This window comes from Phragmites australis, chromosome 5, assembly GCF_958298935.1.
Source record: "Phragmites australis chromosome 5, lpPhrAust1.1, whole genome shotgun sequence".
Classification (NCBI taxonomy): Eukaryota; Viridiplantae; Streptophyta; class Magnoliopsida; order Poales; family Poaceae; genus Phragmites; species Phragmites australis.
In genome coordinates, this window is record NC_084925.1 from 20,430,921 (window position 1) to 20,442,909 (window position 11,989).

The window sequence follows — 11,989 nt, forward strand, 5'->3', positions numbered from 1 at the left end:
GATAAGCCTGTAGAAGCAACCGAAGAAGAGCTCTTGGCCGGACCCTATATACTTACAGATTTTCTTACCTCGGAGTGTGTGACGGTGTCAAAGGTACTGCTGAACACACCCTACTCGAGAAGGGAGACTGTGTAGCTAAATGTGGGGCTATTTTGACTTGTCCCGATGTTAATTTTGAAGTTGTCATACTTCCAAATTACTCCTTGGCCTCTGTTGTCGTCCCTGCAATTCTTTTTCTACCAAACACATAAGTTGGAACAATTTAGGAACACTATCGTATTCTTTGTAATCAACTATGTCCTGAATTTCACGCCTAAACCCTCCATAAAAGTGTGTCATTGCAGCTTCTTAATCCTCAATAATATCACATTGCAACATACTAATTTATAGCTTCTAATAATATTCTTATACGGATCTATCACCTTGGTTTAAGCGCTGCAATTTCTTATACAAATTACATTTAAAAAAGGTGGAACAAATATGTTACGCATAGCAACCTTTAAAATATTCCCATGTAGTAGGCGCAAACTCATCGATGCAAACTCTACTCCCACCAAATGATTGCAAAATCTTTAAATTCACTAGTGGCTTGCCTAACTCTATGCACTTTAAGAACCAAATGAGCATTAAACTTATGTTCGACCGTCATCTCCCAATCTAAGTACTTTTCAGTATCATAAGCACCCGCAAAAGATTGTATAGTAAACTTAACCTTAGCAAATAGATCATCATTAACATCTGGGTTATGTTGCTAAAAATTATTTCCTCTCATACCTTGACGGTTGAAATTCAATCGATTCTGTTGTCGTGTATCAAAGGCGTCTTATTCTTGCCTCAAAATTTCATTATCTGCGACGAACTCCTCTTGCTCAGGGGCTGCGCCATGAGAATCCACATGCCCATGGTTTGGTAGCTGATTAACCACTCGATCAAAACGTGTATTGAGCATGGCAATGCTATCACCAAGTCATTGCAATGTAGTTTTTGTCTCCGCAAGCTTCTTATCGATGTAATCATTAATAGCTTATCGATGATCATTCAACACCACTGTGAGTTCTTCCCTCGAAATACACTCTTGTGTATCCAATGCTTCTCCTGCCATGGTTAGTTGAAGATAGAAAATAATGAAAGATAAATTATCCCTATTAACTACTAGATGGTGGAGGTGGAGTCATACACTCTCAAGCATCTTACCATACTCTTGCAAGTGTTCTTACCAATCACCGTAGTTGGCATAACTGGTGGCTGGTTCGTGATACCTTATCTGGTGCGAGTGAGGTAGTTGCATGGGAAGATATCATTCTGACTGAGAGAAGGTGTAGCTTGGACATGCAATATTTAGTAACAAGGGATAGCAATTGATGAAATCAGATTAGCAAAGCTGAATAAAAGTCTATAGTACTCGTCACAATTGCTGGCCCGAACACATTTCTAGAACTAGCTGAAGCAAGCCCAAAACTATATCACACACAACCACAATGGAACAAAATTCGCAATGCAAACTGATTCTCTCTCTTTCTTTCTCCGATTTTGTTTACTCCTCTTTTTTTCACTCTTTGCTTCTTTTTTTGGCACTCTTTGCTTCTTGCTTGCTTTTCTTTTCTCTTTTTTTTGCGAATGTGATAGAAACTCAAAACTCTTCTACTACCTTTTCTAAGACCAGTGAGGTACGTGGGTCACAAAATTTTTCTCAGAGAGCAGGGGTATAAAAGTAAGACCACTCTCTCTCTGAACTTTGGCTACCTCTGTTCCGACTATAGTGGTCAGATCTGAGAAGGTGGGCAACTCTGACTATGTGGTCGAATTTGAGAAAGTGGGCGAATTTGACTAGGTGATCACGGTGACTAGGTGGTCGGACCCCGAGTGGGTGGTTAGAGTGACTGGTCGGAACCCGAGTGGGTGGTTGAATCCTGAGTGGGGACACAAACTTGACTTTAGTAGACTAGAGCAAGCCGAGTTACTTGATGACTAAATTAGCAAAGACTCGACACTAGAAACTAGATCACGATGACTCAACTAGCAACAAAGACACCGATGATGGACTCAAACTCAACAACGCGAAAACTGAAAACAAAATTGCGAAAGGCTCAACACGAGAACTAAAACATAAATATTTTTGTGGGGCAATTTTCTAGACTCTAGGTAATGGAAGTCGACGAAACAAAAGGGGTAGTTAAGATTACCTAACAGGCAACCGAGGCTCTAATACCACTTGATGTGCGCTTGTCCGATCTTCCAAAGGTAATATGATAAGTCGATTTATGGAGTTTTGACGTTGATGATCCTAGGGCTCCGACCAGAACAGATCAAGAACCCTTACAAAAACTACACCACTACTCCATCGTTATTAATCGTACCAAGATGTGATTGAACTCGCCAAGAAGACTTTTCTTGCAAGAAAATCAAGAACACAATCAAGAACAGGTAGATGCAATTTGAATATTGCTAATTACCAATGAAGTACTCAAGTTGGGGTTCAACAAACTGATAAACAGCAAAACTATTTAAAACATAATAATCTAAGATAAACCCGAGCCTAAACTATGACCACTACTGTGTATATATTGGGAGACATGAGGAAGTTGACCTAGGGTTGTGTAGCCATGAAAAGTGGCGTGCACAACCTGGACTCTGATCCCAACACGATTACAAGACCCGATAGGGTGCAAAACGGTGATGTAGCACCTTATTCCTTCGACTCTAACTACACTATAAGGAATATTTTATTGAGCATAGGTCAATTGAAAATGGTTCGTCATAAGCTTTCCAGAAAGTCCAAGTACGCCTCAATTGGACTCTGTATGCGAGAGTTATGCCCGTTTTATTAATGTGTTGTCCTGGAACTCGACCACGACCACGACCATGACTTTGACCACAACCACGACTTCGACCACGACCACGACTAGAGCTCAGCCTAGAGTCTGAATAGATTTGGCCTTTGAGGGGTGACATCCGGGTAAGGTTGTGGTTCTTCTCCCACATTCTGAAGCAATAAAATATCACAAGAATTTGTAGTAATCCATCCAAGGAAGCATGAACAGCGAGAAATGAGTTCACTTGGTAGTGTAATTGTTATGCACATGCTCTTGTAATTAGACCTTGTATGATTTGATAAATATTAATAGTATTGATCGTATCTGAAGGAGCCATGGGCTCATCAACACGATGGATAATGGCATGCAGTTTGACTCTTCATTGTTTTGGGAGTTCTACCAAGGCATCAGAGTGAAGTTGTTTCGCTGTGTTGACCAAGCGGTTGAGTGGACCGTTGAAGGGAAAGTGGGTTGAGGAGTTGTCGAATGTCCTATGGTCTATCCACCAACTGCCACCCAACTAACAGGGTTTACTCCGATCCGTTTGTTATTCAGAGACAAAGCTATCACCTCGGAGGAAGTGAAGACCCAATCTCTATGAATACTCTCCACCGCTCTAGGAGAAGGAGAGTTCCTTTTGAAAGACCTAATGGAAGAAACCCATTTATTAGCAGTGGTGAACCTCACAAGTACTGCTAAGAAACCAAGCAATGGGTAGATAAGAAAATCAAGGCCAAGACACATCAACTTGAAGACCTCGTCCTTCATCGAAAGCTCAAGCATGAGACAGTTGGCAAACTCCGGACCAAATGGGCCGGCCTTTTCTCATAACGGAGTCCTAAAGACTAAGATCCCCACACTAGATGGCAAAGTGCTCCAACACAGATGGAATGTGGATGTGCTCCACAAGTTTTGGGTTTGACGACAGGCTCCATCGGCCAAAGTTAGATAGTTTGTCCTTATCTAGTGAATGTAGATAGGTTTGTTCTTATTTTTCTTTTATCAATGTAAAGGTGACATCTTTCGGAGCTATGCTCATTTCCTTATGGGGGAAACCCCAGTTCACGGAGCAGGGTTTTTAATGAGGTATTCTCCCTATTTAATCCCTTATGAATGAAAAATTATCCCCTAATAGTATGTTACTTTACGCCTGTGAAGAAGAGGAGCTACGTCTAAGGACTTCCCCATGACGGAAGTCTAAGGACTCCCCACTCCAAAGATGAGATGAAGTCTAAGGACTACTAAAGGCCTAATTCTAAGGACTCGCCTATGAAGCAGGGAACGTCTAAGAACTCCCCCGTGGCCAAAGTCTAATGACTTGCTACTCCTAAGATGGGATAAAGTCTAAGGACTCTGAAGGCCAAAGTCTAAATACTTGCCTACGAAGCAAGGGCAACATCTAAGGACTCCCCCCATAGCCGAAGTCTAAGGACTCTCTGAATGTGATATGCCCTAGAGGGAATCATAGAGATGATTGTATCACACATCTATGTTCATATACTTCTGAATAATGTGTTATTCCATGAATAACTATCATTTACAATGATTAGCAAGTATGTGACTTGTTCATGGACCTCTTTGTTTATATCATGATGTTATTCTAATTTGATCCTTGGTTACATATCATTAGGATGATTCATAAGACCAGCACATGTATTAATTGATGATCATGTTTTATGGATCATAGGTATAGAGATACTGAATCAATAATTTGGACATTTATGTTAGAGAATATGATGTTGGATAGACCAATTTTGAGATATTGCTGGGATTCTTATTTATGATGTGATAAGGGCATGGCTCCCTCGGAGACACAAGGTGAATTCGCCCCTTATTATTTATATTTTCTTTGTAAAAGAATAAAGTACTACTAAGTTTTTGTGTTATTTTTAAGAATATGGGAGAAGCACCATAACCTTACTCGGACGTCACTCCTCGAAGGCCAAGGCTACTTGGACTCAAGGCTGAGCTCTAGTCGTGGTCCTGGTCGAAGTCGTGGTCATGGTCGAAGTCGAGTTCCAAGACAACACGTTAGTAAAATAGGCATAACTCTCTCATACGAGTACGTTTTTGGCAATCTTAGACATTGTGGAAAGATTACGATGAGCCCATTCTAATGGATATGAGCTCGACCAAATATTCCTTATAGTTTAGTTAGAGTCAAAGGAATAAGGTGCTGCATCACCGTTTTGAGCCCTGATGGGTTTTGTAATCATGTCTGAGTCGGAGTCCAGGTTATGCATGCCTCTCTCCACGGATGCACAACCCTAGGTCAACCTCCTCACGCCCCCTATATATACACAGTAGCTGTCATAGTTTAGCCTTGGGTTTAGCTTAGATTGTTATGTTTAATACAGTTTTGCCATTTATCGGTTTGTTAAACCCCAACTCGAGCACTTCATTGGTAATTAGCAATATTCATATTGCATCTACCTGTTCTTGCTTGTGTTCTAGACTTGCTTGCAGGAAAAGCCTTCTTGTCGAGGTCAATCGCATCTTGGCATGGTTGATAACCACGAAGTAGTGATGTAGTAGTTGCGAGGGTTCTCAATCAATTCTGGTCGGAGCCTTTGAATCATCAACGTTGAAACTCCACCAATCGACTTATCATATTACCTTTCGGAAGATTAGGCGTGTCCTCATCATCTGGTATCAGAGCCTCGGTTGCCTATTAGGTAATCTCAGTTATCCCTTTTGTTTTGTCGAGTTCCTTTACCCAGAGTCCAGAAAATTACCCAAAAAAAGGATTTAGATCTTAGTTTTCCGTTGTTCAAACCACTTTGTGTCTTTCGCAATTTTGTTTTAAGTTTTTGCGTTATTGAGGTTGAGTCCATCGTCGGTGTCTTGTTGCTGGTCGAGTCATCGTGTTCTAGTATCAAGTGTCGAGTCTTTGCTAATTTAGTCATCGATTTACTTGGCTTTCCTAGTCTGCTATAGCCAAGTTTGTGTCCTACTCCGGGTCCCGACCAGTCACTCCGACCACCCCTTGGGTCCGAACCAGTTACTCTGACCACTCACTTGGGGTCCTGACCAGTCACTCCGACCACCCATCCACCAGTCACTGTGACCAACCACTCGGGGTCCGACCAGTCACTCCGACCATCCACTCATTGTCGAACCAGTCACTCTGCCCACCTTCTCGGATCTGACCACCATAGCCGAAACAAAGGTAGCCAGAGTTCAGAGAGAGAGATAGAGTATCTTTTTATTACCTTTATATCCCTGCTCACCGAAAAAAGTTTGTGACCTACGTACCTCACTGGTTTTAGAAAAGACAGTAGAAGAGTTTTGAGTTTGTGTCACATTCACAAAAAAGAAAGAAAGAAAAGAAAGCAAGAAGCAAAGAAAAAAAAAACAAGAAGCAAAGAGTTCAAAAGAGAGAGAGAGAGAATTCAAAAAAGAAAAGGAATCAGTTTGCATTGCGAATTTTGATCCATTGTGCTGGCGTATGTTATAGTTTTCGGCTTGCTTGAGCTAGTTCTAGGAACGTGTTCAGGCCAGCAACTGTGACGAGTTCTGTGGACTTTTATTCAGCTTTACTAATCTGATTTCAATTAATGCTATTCCTTGCTACTAAATATTGTCTGTCTAAGCTACACTTTCTCTCGATCAGAACTGTATCTTCCCTTGCAACTACCTTACTCGCATCCAATAAAGTATCACGAACCAACCACCGGTTGTGCCACCTATTATGATTGGTAAGAACACTTGCAAGAGCGTGGTAAGATGCTTGAGAGTGAGTGATTCCACTTCAAACTCCACCACCTAGTAGTTGACAGGGATAATAAGTTTTTGTTGTCTCTTGTTTGCTACTAATCATGGCAGGAGAAATATCGGATGAGAAAGAGTGTGTTTTGAAGGAAGAACTCACAATGGTGTTGGATGATCATCGGCAAACTATTAATGACTCCATTGACATGAAGCATGTGGAAACAAATGCTATGTTGCAACAACTAAATGATAATATTGTAATGCTCAATACACACTTTGATCGGTTAGTCAACCCACCGAACAAAGGGCATGTGTATCCTCGAGTTGCGGCCCATGAACATAAGGTTGTCAATGATAATGAGATGCGCAACCATGACATATTTGATGCACGACCAAGGAACCGATTGAACTTTAACCGTCAAGGTCTGAGAGGTAATAATTTTGAGCAACTTAATGCACATGTTAATGAAGATCCATTTGCTAAAGTCAAGTTTACCGTACCATATTTTGCGGGTGCTTATGATTCTGAAAAATATCTAAATTGGGAGATGGTGGTGGAGCAGAAATGTAATGAACATTTAGTTCCTGAAGTGCACAGAGTTAGGCATGCTACTAGTGAATTTAAAGGTTTTGCCATCATCTGGTGGAATAGAGTATGCATCGATAAATTAGAACCTACTACATGGGATGCTTTAAAGGTTGCTATGCGCAAAAGATTTGTTCCACCCTCTTTTAAACATGCTTGCATAAGAAAGTGCAACACTTAAACCAAGATAATAGATCTGTAGATGAAAATTATCAAGAGAACAAGGACAGCAAAACCATTGTTGTGAACAGGAGGAAAGAAGTGCTTCATACTTGTTCAAAGCTGAGAATGGCTTTGCTTCAAGAGGGAGAGAAGGGCATGACCATCAAGTCATCATTTAATTCTATTTGCCCGACTGAAAATCAGCAAGGATGTGTTATGTTTACCACTAAATTTGATCTTGCTGAAATTTATGATAATGAGCTGCCATGCGATGACTTGAAGTGTACAGATGCATTAGTTTCAATTGAGGATATATCTAGCTCTTTGCCTTCTGCTATCACTAACCTTTTACAGAACAAGAAAATCAACCAAGTAATGGATGAAGAGAAGAAGAAGTTGCTTGAGAGCCACACTACCACTGCTACATCTCCTCCCACAGAAAATACGAATAAACCAGAGAAGGAAAATGAGAAGAAGAGCAAGGAGAAAGAGGAGAAAGTTGCCGCACCATGCTTGTTACAACAAGGTACAAATGCTAATGCACCTATATCAACTGAGATAGAGAACAAAGGTAATAAAAAGGTGTTACACTCACACTAGGTTAGGATTATTTTGATGTGCTGAAATTACCCACTACCCATGCTATTGTAGAGCAATCATTAGTGGATCCTATTGCTGATTACCTTTATCACATGATGATTTACTTGTTGTTCCTTGTGATAAAGAAGAGTTGTATAGTAATACTTTACTTATATCACAACCATAACTTGTGCATGAACATGTTAATTATGTTTTATAAATGAGTACTTGTTTTGAAATTAAACATGTTCAATTCATTGCTAGTGAGCAAGAAGAGCTGAAATTGCTATCTTCCCTAAATACTTTAGGTTATATTGAAATTGATGTTCTTTGTGATCTGAATAGTTTAGAGGAGCAATTAAAACTTAATTCTAACTTGCCATGCTTGTCACATAATAATTTTCATGTTATTGGCAAGTACAATGACAAATTAGAGTATATGGTGCATCGAGTTTATATTTGTTCAAATCTGAAACCTCCTATTATTGTGCCACAAAGTGAACATTTAGAGGACTGCAATTGCAATATTATTGTCATGTCAAGGTTTTCTACTTCTATTTGCAATCCATTAAGCAGTTCACAGGAATAGGAGTGTTGTTGGATGCTACCATGCACCACAACCATTACTTCACCTTTCTTTGTACAAAACATACAAATTATTATTAGGTTACCATGCAATGGCACTTCTTATAAAGAAGGGGAGCAAGAAAATATCACTTCTTTTAAAGATAGGGAGAAAGAAGTGATACATGCCTATATTGTACCAATGATGGTTACTATGACCAATGGTGATTAGGTACAATCGTTTCAAAGTGAATTAGAATTGTTTGATAAAGAACTTATGATATTGCATAACGAGAGTTTCTTGCGTATTTTTCTTTGTGTAGAAATTTATGGGCGAGATAATGCTATATGCAAACCAAAGATGGTTTGTTTTAAATAAGGGGAGGATGATAAGGGCACGACTCCCTCGGATACACACAAGGTGAATTCGCCTCTTATTGTTTATATTTTCTTTGTAAAAGAATAGAGTACTACTAAGTTTTGTGTTATTTTTAGGAATATGGGAGAAGCACCAGAACCTTACTTGGACGTCACTCCTCGGAGACCAAGTCTACTCGGACTCAAGGCTGTACTCTAGTCGTGGTAGTAGTCGAAGTTGTGGTTGTGGTCGAAGTTGTGGTCATGCTCGAAGTTGAGTTCCAAGACAACACTTCAGTATAACAGGCATAACTCTCTTATACGAAGTCTGTTTTAGGCAATCTTGGACATTGTGGAAAGCTTACGATGAGCCATTTCCAATGGATATGAGCTCGACCAAATATTTCTTATAGTTTTGTTAGAGTCAAAGGAATAAGGTGTTGTATCACCGTTTTGAACCATGCTGGGTTTTGTAATCGTATCGGAGTTGGAGTCCAGGTTGTGCACACCTCTCTCCACGGTTGCACAACCCTAGGTCAATATCATCACACCCCCCCTTATATATACACAATATCCATCATAGTTTAGGCTTGGGTTTAACTTCAATTATTATGTTTAATACAGTTTCGCCATTTATCGGTTTGTTAAACCCCAACTCGAGCACTTCATTGGTAATTAGCAATATTCAGATTGCATCTACCTGTTCTTACTTGTGTTCTCAATTTGCTTGCAGGAAAAGCCTTCTTGGTGAGGTCAACTGCGTCTTGGCATGGTTGATGACCACAAAGTAGTGGTGTAGTGGTGCCGAGGGTTCTCGATCTCTTCTAGTCGGAGCCTTTGGATCATCAATGTCAAAACTCCACTAATCGACTTACCATATTACCTTTCGGAAGATCGGGCGTGCCCTCATCATGATGTGCCATCAGTTGTCATCTCAGATGGTATACCTGCAAGATCCTTAGACCTAAGATTCTCGTTGATTCCTAGAATGTGTAGTGACATACTTTGGGGATGTTAAATACTATTTCGTAACCGAGAAGTCATAAAGATAGTTTTCAGGTATATCATGAAACATGTCGTGGGGTGTGAGTGATCATGATAGAATTTGCCCTTCGATGATAATGGGAGAGATAGCTCTGGGTCCCTCGAGATAGTTGGATTGAGAAAGCGCATGACCATGTCAATACGATTAAAGAGTTAATCATGATGAATCCACTACTTTATCGAGTGAATGGTCAGGCTATCACAAGAGTGACACATATCTCGCCTTGAGCTTGACTGGTATCGCGAGGCAAAGAGATCGGTGAATGTGTATATCAAGGTTCAGCCGATATGATTTTTGTGTCGAGAGCCAACATGTCTTGCTAGGGACCGCTATTTATTTTGGTTTGGAAAGGGTTTCCGAGTCATAGTCGTTTGTACATGAACCTAACGGATAACACACTTAATGGGCTGGAACAAAACATGTGAATTGCATTTGTATATGAGTTTGATTGGATTGTAATCCATTAGGTGTTAGGGTCCTAAATGGCTTCCAATGTGGGAGCCCATTAGCGTGCTCTATATAAGGAGAGACATGGGGTAGGGCATGTGGAAACACTCTCAAATCCTAGCCGCAACTCTCCATATGATCTTCTAAAACCCTAGACGCACGTGCGGTGCTAGCACATTAGCGCTTGGTGATTCCGCCCAGTATGTGTGGATACCATAGAGGTATTGCTGCTATTATGGTGCTGATCTCCATGGTGTGTAGATCTTAACGCTACTGCTCAACTGGTTGAGAGCCTACTCGACTGGTCGATATACTTGCTCGACGCTGGTCGCGGAGCATGACGTGACCACTCAGAGTTGGTCGAGGACGCGACAGATCTACTCGGTGGCTGGTCGAGGAACTAGTTGAGGAGCACGACCACCTGCTCGGAACTAGTTGAGGAGCATGACCACCTGCACGGGGGTGATCATGGATCTAATCGAGAAGTTGTTCAAGGAGTTTGACTCGCACGATGTTGGATCGGTCTACTCCAACTCATTTTCCACTGCACTACACGTCAAGTGATAAAGATCTATGATCTCCTACTTGTTTGGTTTCCTGGGTGAATACAGTAGAAAATTTTTGTTTTAGGCTAGCATAGCGGACCCATTCCTCAACAGTGGTATCAGAGCCTACATGCATAGTTTTTTATCTGGATCGGTCACATATATGTGATATGTGGTAGTAATAGATTGGATCTATTATTGTTCTTGTGATTAGTTCATATGATGGATCGGTAGATACATGGTTTGGTGAAATAGGGGTCGGATGAGGTGTGAGTCGATGAAACTATATGAACAAAAGATTAGCTTGATCTCATACCTGGCCACGCATGCGACTTGCCCCTACCGGCTAGAATCACCATCTAGGCTAACAGTGCGTGTTGTAGCATGGTTGGATGAGCAGCAGATCAAGGTTGAATGTGTTGCCGTTGTTTTCGGAAAGTCTAACGCAATGACCAATATGATTGATTTAGTGGAAATTGAGGCATTGTGAATGGCTCAGAATCGGCTTGATATGATCAAACCGATGAGATTTTCATAGCGATTTTCATAGTGATTTTCATAGCGGGACCACCATGTTGTCCGGGCCTAGGGCTTTTAAGGATAACATGTTTACATCACCACATTAGAATTCGATTCTGTGCTTAACTTGTTTTTTGCAGGGAATGATGTGAATAGTATGGCCTTTATGTGTATATGATGCATGCGTGTAATTTTTATGGTCTGCGTGTTATGGTTAATTGCAGCCAAAGGCTGTCATGTTATTGTATAATGGCCTGCATGCTGACCTGTGATGCTTCCTTTTCTCATATAATTTGACTATTGCTATTAGGTGTAATAGACTAGTATATGATCATGGAGACTTGAAGTATGATGATCTGGAGGACAGGAACCAAGGCGATGGAGATCACCATGTGAATGGACCATACTATGTCATAGTAAATATGATTACATGTGATATTTATCTATGTTCCTATTATGCTATTTTATTCAGGTTTTCTATGAGATGGATATGTTTACAAGATAGAATAATTTCTCTCAGAAAAAATTAAGATTAATTGATGCCCTTCCAATAGCAACCAACATAGGTTTTGATCATTGTTTGGTAGGTCTGCCAAAGTAGGGTGCCATCATTTATCTTAACTAGTTAGGTGTAACACCCTGATTTTCAAATTTTGCAATT